Source organism: Oryx dammah, unplaced genomic scaffold (genome assembly GCF_014754425.2).
Source record: "Oryx dammah isolate SB20612 unplaced genomic scaffold, SCBI_Odam_1.1 HiC_scaffold_23, whole genome shotgun sequence".
Lineage (NCBI taxonomy): Eukaryota > Metazoa > Chordata > Mammalia > Artiodactyla > Bovidae > Oryx > Oryx dammah.
Genome location: NW_024070207.1, coordinates 110,022,494 through 110,035,248, shown reverse-complemented (window position 1 = coordinate 110,035,248; position 12,755 = coordinate 110,022,494). Strand labels below are relative to the sequence as shown.

At 37.6% G+C, this 12,755-nt stretch overlaps 1 protein-coding gene across 2 annotated transcripts in view; it reads right to left on the bottom strand.

Moving 5' to 3' along the window:
- Nucleotides 1-12,755, bottom strand: part of PCYT1B (phosphate cytidylyltransferase 1B, choline) — a 142,893-nt gene that overhangs the window by 45,681 nt on the left and 84,457 nt on the right. The window lies entirely within an intron of this gene.

The window sequence follows — 12,755 nt, the reverse complement described above, 5'->3', positions numbered from 1 at the left end:
CTCACACAAATATGCTATCAAAACCAGCAATTATGGGATTTCCCTGGTGGTCCAGTGGTTAGGAATCCTCCTGCCAGTAAAGGGGACATGGGTTTGATCCCTGGACCAGGAAGATTCCACTTTACCATGGGGCAAGGAAACCCGTGGGTCAGTTACTGAGCACATGCCCTAGAGTCCATGCTCTGCAAAAAGAGAAGCCACTGCAGAGAGTTGCCACCACTTGCTGCAACTAGAGAAAGCCCATGCACAGCAATGAAGACCCAGCATACATAAATACATTTTTTTAAAATGCAGCAAATGTGAGAAGTGAAAAGTGAAAATGTTAGTCGCTCAGTGGTGTCCGACTCTTTGTGATCCCATGGACTATAGCCATAGCCCACCATGCTCCTCTGTCTATGGAATTCTTCAGGCAAGAATACTGGAGTGGGTAGTCATTCCCTTCTCCAGGAACTGAACTCAGGTCTCCTGCATTCCAGGCAGATTCTTTACTGTCTGAGCCACCAGGGAAGCTCCAGTTGTGAGACTAGGAGAGCACAAATGCAGGATATTGGAAATGCATTTGAAATTAAAAGACCAGCAACTTAAAATAATTTGTTTATACATAGACTGCTATATCAAAACCTCATGGCAACGGCATACTGAAAATCAACAATAGATACACACACAAAGAAGAAAAAGGAATCCAAACACAACACTTAAGTTAGTCATCAAATCAAAAGAGAAGGGAACAAAAGAGGAAGGGAAGAAAAAAGACCTACAAAAACAAATCCAAAGTAATTAACAAAATGGCAGTAAGAACATGCACTTGGGTGCATGCTAAGTTGCTTCAATTGTGTCCAACTCTTTGTGACCCTATGGACTGAGCCCACCAAGCTCCTCTGTCCATGGGGATTCTCCAGGCAGGAACACTGGAGTGGGTTGCCATGCCCTCCTCCAGGGGATCTCCCCAACCCAAGGATCGAACCTGCATCTCTTAGGTCTCCTGCATTGGCAGGCAGGTTATTTACCATTAGCACCACTTGGGCTTCCCTCATAGCTCAGTCAGTAAAGAATCTATTTACAATGCAGGAGACCCAGGTTTGATTCCTGGGTCAGGAAGATCCCCTGGAGAAGGAAATGGCAACCCACTCAAGTATTCTTTCCTGGAGAATCCCATGGACCAAGGAGTCTGGCAGGCTATAGTCCATGGGGTCGCAAGAGTCAGACACCACTTAGCAACTAAACCACCACCACCACTTGGGAAGGCCAGTATCTTAAATGTAAATGGATTAAATGCTCCAACCAAAAGACAGACTGGCTGAATGGATAAAAAACCAAGACTTACATATCTGTCTACAACAGATCCACTTCAGATCAAGGGACATATACTGACTGAAAGTGAGGGGATGGGAAAAAGGTAATCCATAAAAATGGAAATAAAAATAAAGCTGGAGTAGCAATACTCATATCAAACAAAATAAACTAAAGACTGTTACAAGAGACAAAGAAAGACACTAGATATTCATCAAAGGATTGATCGAAAAAGAAGATATAAAAATTGTAAATATATAGGCACTCAACATAGGAGTACTTCAATATATAAGGCAAATACTAACAATTATAAAGAGAAAAATTGATAGTAACACAATAATTGTGGGAGATTTTAACATCTCACTTTCATCAATGGACAGATCATCCAGACAGAAAATCAACAAGCACACAAAGGGTCTAAAATGACAAATTAGAACAGATAGAGTTAATTGATATTTATAGAGCATTCCACTGAAAAGCAGCAGCATATACATCCTTCTCAAGTGCACATGGAACATTCTCTAGGACTGATCACATGCTAGGATCACAAAGGGAACCTTAGTAAAATGAGGAAAATTGAAATGATATCAAGCACCTTTTCCAATGACACCACCATGAAATTAGAAATCAACTACAATTAAAAAAATTAAAAAACACAAACGTGCAGCCTAACAATATGCTACTAAACAATCAATGGATCACTGAAGAAATAAAGAGGAAATAAAATAAATACTTAGGGCCAAATGAAAGAAAGTACAATGATCCAAAACTTATATGATGCAGTAAAAGCAGTTCTAGGAGGGAAGTTTATAGCAATACAATCCTACTTCAGGAAACAAGAAAAGCACAAATAAACAATCTAACCTTACACCTAAAGCAACTAGAGAAAGAAGAAAAAACAAAACTCAAAGTTAGCAGAATGAAAAAAAATTATAAAGATCTGAGCAGAAATAAATGAAATAGAAAAGAAGAAAACGATGGAAAAGATCAATGAAACTAAAAGCTGGTTACTTGAAAAGATAAGCTTTAAAAATCTTTAGCCAGACTCAACAGGAAAAAAAGGGAGAGGGCTCAAATCAATAAAATTAGAAATGAAAAAGGAGAAGTTTCAATGGATACCACAGAATACAAAGGGTCAGAAGAAGCTACTAATATCAACTATACGCCAATAAAATAGACAACTTCGGAGAAAGGAACACATTCTTAGAAAGGTACAATCTTCAAAGACTGAACCAGGAAGAAACAGAAAATATGAACAGACTGATCACAAGTACTGCAGTTGAAACTGTGATTTAGAAACTTCCAACGAACAAAAGTCCAGGACCTTATAGCTTCACAGGTGAATTCTATCATTTAAGAGAAGAGTTAACATCTATCTTTCTCAAACTCTTCCCAAAAAACTGCAAAGGAAGGAATACTCCCAAACTCATTCTATGAGGCAACCATCACCCTAATACCAAAACCAGACAAAGAAACCACAAAAAAATAAACTACAAGCCAATATCACTAATGAATATAGATGCAAAAATCTTCAAAATACTAGCAATCCAAATTCAATAATACATTAATCCAAGTGGGATTTGAACCACAGATACAAGGATTTTTCAGTATCTGCAAACCAATCAGTGTGAAACACCACATCAACAAATTGAAGAATAAAAACCACATGATCATCTCAATAGATGCAGAATAAGCTTTTGACAAAATTCAACACTCATTTCTGATAGAAAAAAAGCCTCTAGAAAATGGGCATAGAGGGAACATACTTCAACATAATAAAGGCCATATATGACAAACCCACAACTAACATCATACTCAATGGTAAAAAGTTGAAAGTACTTCCTCTAAGATCAAGAACAAGATAAGGACATCCACTCTCATCACTTTTAGTCAACATAGTTTTGGAAGTCCTAGCTATGGCAATCTGAGAAGAAAAATAAATAAAAGGAATTCAATTTGGAAAAGTACGTGTAAAACTGTCACTGTTTGCAGATGACATGATGCTCTACATAGAAAATCCTGAAGATGTTACCAGAAAACTGCTAGAGCTCCTAAATGAATTCAGTAAAGTTGCAGGATATACAATAAATACACAGAAATCTCTTGCATTTCTATACATTGACAACAAAAAATCAGAAAGAGAGATTAAAGAAATAATCCCATTTACTATCACAACAAAAAGAATACAATATATAGGAATAAAGCTACTTAAGTAGAAAAAAGACCAGTATCCTGAAAACTGTAAGATGCTGATGAAAGCAATTGAAGATTACACAAAAGATGGAAAGATATACCATATTCTTGAATTGGAAGAATTAATATTGTCATAATAGCTATACTAAAGGCAATCTACAGATTCAATGCAATCTGTATCAAATTACCAGTGGCATTTTTTAAAATAGAATTAGAACAACAAAATCTTAAATTTTGTATAGAGACATAAAAGACCCCAAACAGCCAAAGAAATCTTGAAAAAGTAAAACAAAGCTGGAGGAATCAGGCTCCCTGACTTCAGACTATACCTCAAAGCTACAGTAATCAAAACAGTATGGTACTGGAACAAAACAGGAATATATATAAATAGAATAGGATAGAAAGTCCAGAAATAAATCCACACACCTATGGTCAATTAGTCTATCACAAAGGAGGCAAGACTATACAGTGGAAGAAGGACAGTATCTTCAATAAATGGTGCCAGGAAAACTGGACAGCTATATGTAAAAGAATGAAATTAGAACACTCCCTAAAATCATGCACGAAAATAAATTCAGAATGGATTAAAGACCTAAATGTAAGGCTTGATACTATAAAACTCTTTGAGGAAAACATAGGCAGAACACTCTCTGATGTAAGTTGCAGCAAGATCTTTTTTGATCCATCTCCTAGAGTAATGGAAATAAAAACAAAAATGAACAAATGGGAACTAATCAAACTCAAAAGCTTTGGCATAGCAAAGGAAACCATAAACAAAAAGACAACCTGTGGAATGGGATAAAATATTTGCAAATGATGTGACCAACAAGGGATTAGACACCAAAATTTACAAATAGCTCATGCAACTGAATAGCAAGAAAACAAACAACCCAATCAAAAAATGGACAGAAGATCTAAATAGACATTTCTCCAAAGAAGACATAGAGATAGCCAAGAAACACATGAAAAGATGTTTAACACTGCTAATTATTAGAGAAATGCAAATCAAAACTGCAATGAGCTATCAACTTACACCAGTCAGAACGGCCATCATCAAGAAATGTACACACACAAATGCTGGAGAGGGTGTGGAGAAAAGGGAACCCTTCTACACTGTTGGTGGTAATGTAAACTGGTATCCATATGGAAAACAGTATGGAAGTCCCTTAAGAAAGTAAAAATGGAGCTACCATGTGATCCATAAATCCCACTCTTGGGGATATATCCAGATAAAAACATGGTTTGAAAGGATACATGCACCCCAATGTTTAATGCAGTGCGGTGTACAACAGCCAAGACATGGAAGAAACCTAAATGTCCATCAACAGATGAATGGATAAATAAGATGTGGTACATATATTATAATGGAGTATTACTAAGTCATGAAAAAGAATGAACTAATGCCATTTGCAGCCCCATGGATAGACCTAGAGAGTGTCATACTGAGTGAAGTAAGTTAGAGAAGGAGAAATATCATATGACATCCATTATATGTGGACTCTAAAAAGAAATGATATAAATGAATTTACAAAACAGAAAGAGACTCTCAGACTTAGAAAATGAACTTATGTTTGCTCGGGGGAGAGGATATTTAGAGAGTTTGGGAAGGTCATGTACACACTGTTATATTCAAAATGGATAACCAACAAGGACCCATTTTATAGCACATGGAACTCTACTCAATGTTATGTGCCAGCCTGGATGGGGGTGGCGGGGTTGCAGGAGAATATATGTATGCTGCTGCTGCTAAGTTGCTTCAGTTGTGTCCGACTCTGTGTGACCCCATAGACAGCAGCCCACCAGGCTTTGCCGTCCCTGGGACTCTCCAGGCAAGAACACTGGAGTGGGTTGCCATTGCCTTCTCTGGAATACATGTATACATGTATATATATGGCTGAGTCCCTTTGCTGTCCACTTGAAACTATCATAACATTGTTAATCAGCTATAAACAAAACAGACTCGCAGGCTTAGAGAATAAACTTAGGGTTACCAGGCAGGAAGAAAAGTGGGGAGGGATACACTGGAAATTTCAGATTGACATGTACACACTGCTATATTTAAAAACAGATAACAAATAAGGATCTGCTGTATACCACAGGGGGCTCTGCTCAATATTCTGTAATAACTTAAATGAGAAAAGAATTTGAAGAATAGATACATGTGTAACAATCACTTTGCTGTACACCTGAAACTAACACAACATTGTTAATCAACTGTATTACAATATAAAATAAAAAATTTTTAAGCTGTGAGTGAAGTGAAAATTTATAGTGTTGAGAGAAAACCCCCACCAATCTACAATTCTGTAGCATACCAAATCATCTTTTAAGAGAGAAGGAGCTAAAAAGACTTCCTCAGACAAACAAAAATTGAGGGAATTTTTTCCAAAAGACCTACCTTGCAAGAAATGTTTTTACAGTTCTTCAGAAAGAAGGAAAATTATATAAGTCAGCAGTTCAGATCTACATTTTAAAAAGGAAGAGCATTAAAGAATAAGTGAAGATAAAACAAAATTTTTATTTTTATTTTTCTTATTCTTAGGTCTAAGATGGTTAGCTACTGAGAAGTTGCTGTGTAGCAAAGGGAACCCAGTCTGGCACTCTATGATGACCTGGAGGGATGGGGTACGAGGAGGGGAGAAAGGCTAGAGTGGGAGAGGGTGTGTGTTTTAACATAATTATGGCTGTTTGTGCTGCTATATGGCAGAAACCAACACAACATTGTAAAATTTTTTTAAATAGCTAACTTTTTAAAAATAGGGAAAAAAGCTACAAGGATACAGCATGGGGAATATAGCCAATATTTTATAATAATTATAAATGGTATGCAACCTTTAAAAATTGTGACTATTTTGTACACCTGGAACTTATATAATACTGTACAACAACTATACTTCAACTTAAAAATGGAACTACCAAAAAAACCTTTTATTTTTCTTATTAATCTAACAAATAACAGTATGTTCAAAATAATGACATAAACAATATATTTTATTGTGTATGTGTATGCATGCAAACAACAGCACCATGAATCAACTTAATATAACCAACATCTACAGACTACTTAATTCAACCACAGCTGAATACACATCCTTCTCAAGCTCACATGGAGCATTTACCAAGATAGACCACATTCTGGGCCATTAAGCACATGTTAACAAATTTAAAAGAAGAGAAATCATACAATGTCTGGTCTCATATCGCAATTGATTTAAACTAGGAATCAACAACAGAAAAATAGTGGAAAATCCAAAAATAGAGATTAAACAGCATACTTCTAAATAACACATGGGTCAAAGAATAAATCAAGAAATATTTTCTACTACTTTAACTGAAAATGGAAACACAACTTATCAAAATTTGTGGGATGCAGTGAAAAGCATTTAAGAAGGAGATTTATAACATTGATTATATATATATATATATATATCAGAAAAGAAGAAAGACTGAAAATCAATAATCTAAGCTTCTATCTTCAGTTCAGTTCAGTTCAGTCGCTCAGTTGTGTCCGACTCTTTACAACCCCATGGACTGCAGCACACCAGGCCTCCCTGTCCATCACCAACTCCCGGAGCTTGCTCAAACTCATGTCCACTCTTTCTCTAAGAATAAGTAGTGTGGTTATAGATTGGGAAAATTTGAGGAAATATTTTCCTTGTTGTGCTAACATATAGAGTTTTAGGCTAAACTGAACAGGGTAAAGGAATTAGTTGCCAACTCCCTCTTGGAACAATAGCCTCTCCCAAGGATTGGTAGGACTTCCCTGGTGGCTCAGATGGTAAAGCTTCTGCCTACAATGTGGGAGACCGGGGTTCAGTCCCTGGGTTGGGAAGATTTCCTGGAGAAGGAAATGGCAGCCCACTCTAGAATTCTTGCCTAGGAAATGCCATGGACGGAGGAATCTGGTAGGTTACAGTCCATGGGAAGTTAGAAAGAGAAGGAAGTTAGAAACAGAAGGAAGGCCTCCTAATCCATTCAATGACATCAGCATTACCCTAATACTAAAACCAAACACCTTATAAGAAAGGAAAACTAGAGACTGTCACCTCTCATTAACATAGATAAAAAACTCTTTAACAAAATATTAACAATTAAAATCCAACAAGACATAAAAAGAATCATATACCACAACCAAGTGGGATTTATCCAAGGTAAACAGGCTCACAGATATAGAAAACAAACCAGTGGTTACCAGTGGAGAGAAGGAAGGAGGGAGGGGCAAGAAAGGGGAAAGAAATTAGGAAATACAAACTATTATTTATAAAATAAGTAAGCTATGAGGATATATTTACAATACAGGGAATATAGCCAATATTTATAAGTATAAATTGAATATAACCTTTAAAAATTATGAATCACTATATTGTACTCCTGTAACATATAATACTGTACTTCAATTTTAAAAATACAAAAAATAATGTAATGCATCACATCAATAGGCAAAATAAGAAAAATCACATGATGATATAAACAGATGTAGAAAAAGCATTTGATAAAATCCAATACCCATTCATGATACTAAAAAAAAATCTTAGTAAACTAAAAATAGAGGGGGACTTTCTCAACTTGATAAAGACTATCTACAAAAACCCTACAGCTAACATCAAACTCAAATGGTGAGAAAATCAAATTTTTTCCACTAAGATCAGGAATAAGGCAAGGATGTCCCCTCTCACCATGGCTTTTCAACATTGTATTGGAAGTCCTAGCTAGTGTGGTAAGACAAGCAAAAAAAGGAATCTAAATACAGATCTTATACTGTTCACAAAAACTGGATGAAAATGGATCATAAGTCAAAAACCAGAACACAAAAGTATAAAACCTAAAGAAGGTAACATATGAGAAAACCCAGATGACCCTAGGTATGGCAGTGACTTCTTATATACAACACTCAAGGCACAAACCAAAGACAACTGATAAACTGGACTTCATTAAAATTAAATATTTCTGCTCTGCAAAAAGCTATGTCAATGGAATAGGAAGACAAACCATAGAGTGGGAGAAAATATTTGAAAAAGACACAACTGATAAAGGACTATTATTGAAAGTATACAAAGAACTCTTAAAACTCAACAATAAGACAATGAACAACTGGATTAAAAACAGCAAAAAAGATCAGAATACACACCGACAAAGAAGATATGCAGGTGTTAAGCAAGCATATGAAAAGATGTTCAACATTACATATCATCAGGAAACTGCAAAATAAAATGACAGTGAAATATCACTATGCACAGATTAAAATGGCCAAAGTACAAAATACTGATGATACCAAATCCTGGTGAGTTACTGGAGTAACAGTAATTCTCGTTCATTGCTGATGCAAATGCAAAATTGTAGTTACCTTGGAAGACTGTTTGGTACTTTCTAACAAAGCTAAACATACACTTAACATATGATCTAGCAATCACACTACTTGGTATTTACTAAAATGAACTGAAAACTTACATTCATACAAAAACCTGCATGTAGATGTTTATAGCAGCTTTGTTTATAATTGCCAAAACCTGGATGCAGCCAAGATGTCCTTCAGTAGGTGAATGGATAAACAAACTGTGGTACATCCAGACAATGGAATATTACCCAGTGCTAAAAAGAAATGAGCCAACATGCCATGGAGGAACTTTAAGTGCATATTACTAAGTGAAAAAAGTCTACAGGAAAAAGATACAGACTCTATGATTCCAATTATATGACATTCTGGAAAAGGCTCCAAAATCACTGCAGATGGTTATTGCAGCCATGAAATTAAAAGACGCTTGCTCCTTGGAAGGAAAGTTATGACCAACTTAGACAGCATATTAAAAAGCAGAGACATTACTTTGCCAACAAAGGTCCATCTGGTCAAGGCTATCGTTTTTCCAGTAGTCATGTACAGATGTGAGAGTTGGACCATAAAGAAAGCTGAGTGCCAAATAATTAATGCTTTTTGAACTGTAGTGTTGGAGAAGACTCTTGAGAGTTTCTTGGACTGCAAGGAGATCCAACCAGGCCATCCTAAAGGAAATCAGTCCTGAATATTCATTGGAAGGACTGATGCTGAAGCTGAAACTTCAATACTTTGGCCTCCTGATGTGAAAAGCTGACTCATTTGAAAAGACCCTGATGCTGGAAAAGATTGAAGGTGGGAGGAGTAGGGGACGACAGAGGATGAGATGGTTGGATGGCATCACCAACTCAATGGACATGAGTTTGGGTAAACTCTGGGAGTTGGTGATAGACAGGGAAGCCTGGCGGGCTGCAGTCCATGGGGCTGCAAAGAGTCAGACACGACTAGGTGACTGAACTGAACTGATGGAGACAGTAAAAAGATCAGTGGTTGCCAGAGGTTGAGTGGGAGATAGATGAATAGACAGAGTACACACCATTTTTCAGGCACTGCAACTGTTTTTACAGTGGATATATGTAAAATCCACAATGGTGGATATATATCATAATATATTTATCCAAACCCAAAGAATGTAAACACCAACAACCTCAGATAAGCAGACAATACCACTCTAATGGCAGAAAGTGAGGAAGAACTGAAGAGCCTCTTGATAGAGATGAAAGAGGAGAGTGAAAAACCTGGCTTGAAACTCAATATTCAAAAAATTAAGAACATGGGATCCAGTCCCATTACTTCATGGCAAACAGAAGTGGAAGAAGTGGAAACAGTGACAGATTTTGTTTGCTTGGGCTCCAAAAATCACTGAGGATGGTGAGTGCAGACATGAAGTCAAAAGATGCTTGCTCCTTGGGAGGAAAGCTATGATAACCCTAGACAGCATATTAAAAAGTAAAGACAGCACTTTGCAAACAGGTATATACAGTTAAAGCTATGATGTTTTCAGGAGTCATGTATGGAAGTGAGCGCTGGACCATAAAGAAGGTTAAGTGCTGAAGAACCAATGCTTTCGAACTATGGAGTTGGAGAAGACTCGAGAGTCCCTTGGACTTCAAGGAGATCAAGCCAGTCAATTCTAAAGGAAATCAACCCTAAATATGCATTGGAAGGACTGATGCTGAAGCTCTAATACTTTAGCCACCTGATGCGAAGAGCCGACTCACTGGAAAAGGCCCTTATGCTGGGCAAGACTGAAGGCAAAAGGAGAACTGGGCAGCAGAGGATGAGATGGTTAGATAGCATCACCCACACAAGGGACACAAATATGAGCAAACTCTGGAAGAGAGTGGAGGATAGGGAAGCCAGGCCTGTGGCAGTCCATGGGGTTGCTAAAAGTCAGACATGACTTAGCCAATGAAAAACAACAGGCTGTATTTTGCCCTGATTTTGGCTGACTCCTAGCATGCACTTTGCCCTGAATGGCTGACTCCTAGCCTCTACTACTGCCTGAATGGCTGACTCTAGGCCTGTATTTGCTCTGACTGGCTGACCACTAGCCAGTACTTTGTCCTGGTTGCCTTACTCCAAGCCTGTACACTGCCCTGACTGGCTGACTCCTAGCTTGTACTTTAGTTGATGAAAGCAGGGAAAACCACCAGGTCATTCTGATATGACCTAAATCAAATCCCTTATGATTATACAGTGGAGGTGATGCATGGATTCAAGAGATTAGATCTGGCAGACAGTGCCTGAAGAACTATAGATAGAAGTTCATAACATTGTACAGGAAGAAGTGACCTTAATCATCTCAAAGAAAAAGAAATGCAAGAAGGCAAAGTGGTCAGAGGAGCCTTTACAGATAGCTGAGGAAAGAAGAGAAATGAAAAGCAAGGGAGAAAGGGAAAGATATACCCAACTGAATGCAGAGTTCCAGAGTATACCAAGGAGAGATAAGAAGGCCTTCTTAAGTGAACAATGCAAAGTAGTAGAGAAAAACAAAGAATGGGAAAGACTAGAGATCTCTTCAAGGAAATTGGGGATATCAAGGGAACGTTACATGCAAAGATGGGCATGATAAAGGAAAGAAACGGGAAGGACCCAGCAGAAGCAGAAGAGATTAAGAAGAGGTGGCAAGAATACACAGAAGAACTGTACCAAAAAAGTCTTAATGACCAGATAACCCAATGGTGTGGTCACTTACCTAGAGCCAGACATTCTGGAGTGTGAAGACAAGTGAGCCTTAGAAAACAGTACTATTAACAAAGCTAGTAGAGGTGATGGAATTCCAGCTGAGCTATTTCTAACCCTAAAAGATGATACTATTAAAGTGCTGCATTCAGTATGCCAGCAAATTTGAAAAACTCAGCAGTGGTCACAGGACTGAAAAAGGTCAATTTTCATTTCAATCCCAATGAAGGACAGTGCCAAAGAATGTTCAAAGTATTGGACAATTGTGCTCATTTCCCATGCTAGTAAGGTTTTGCTTGAAATGCTTCAAGCTAGGCTTTAGCAGTATGTGAACTGAGAACTTCCAGATGTACAAGCTGGAGTTTGAAAAGGCAGAGGAACCAGAGATCAAAATGCCAACATTGGTTGGATCACAGAGAAAGCAAGGAAGTTCCAGAAAAACATCTACTTCTGTTTCATTGACTACGCTACAGCCTTTGACTGTGTGGATCATAACCAACTGTGGAAAATTCTTAAAGAGATGGGAATACTAGACCACCTTACATGTCTCCTGAGAAGCCTGTATTAGGGTCAAGAAGCAATAGAACATTACATGGAACAACTGACTGGTTCAAAATTGGGAAAGGTGTTCAAAAAGGCTGTATATTGTCACCCTGCTTAATTAACTTCTAGGCAGAGTACATCTGCCAAATGCAGGGCTGGCATGAATGAATCACAAGCTGAAATCAAGATTGCTTGGAAAAATATCAACAACCTCACATATGCAGATGATACTCTAATGGCAGAAATGAAGAGGAACTAAAGAGCCTCTTGATGAGGGTGACAGAGGAGAATGAAAAAACTGGCTTAAAACTCAGCATTCAAAAACTAAGATCATGGAATCCAGTTAGATCATTTCATGGCAAATGAAAAAAAAGTGGAAGCAGTGACATTTTATTTTCTTGGGCTCCAAAATCACCATGGATGGTGACTGCAGCCATGAAATTAAAAGAGACTTGCTCCTTTCAAGGAAAGCTGTGACAAATCTAGACAGCATATTAAAAAGCAGAGACATCACTTTGTCGACAAAGGTTCATACAGTCAAAGCTATTGTGTTTCCAGGTGTCATATATGGATATGAGAGTTGGACTGTAAAGAAAGCTGAGCACTGAAGAATTGATGCTTTTGAATTGTGGTGCTGAAGAGTCCCTTGAGAGTCCCAAGACCCTCTTGAGAGTCCCTTGGACTGCAAGGAGATCCAACCAGTTAATTCTAAAGA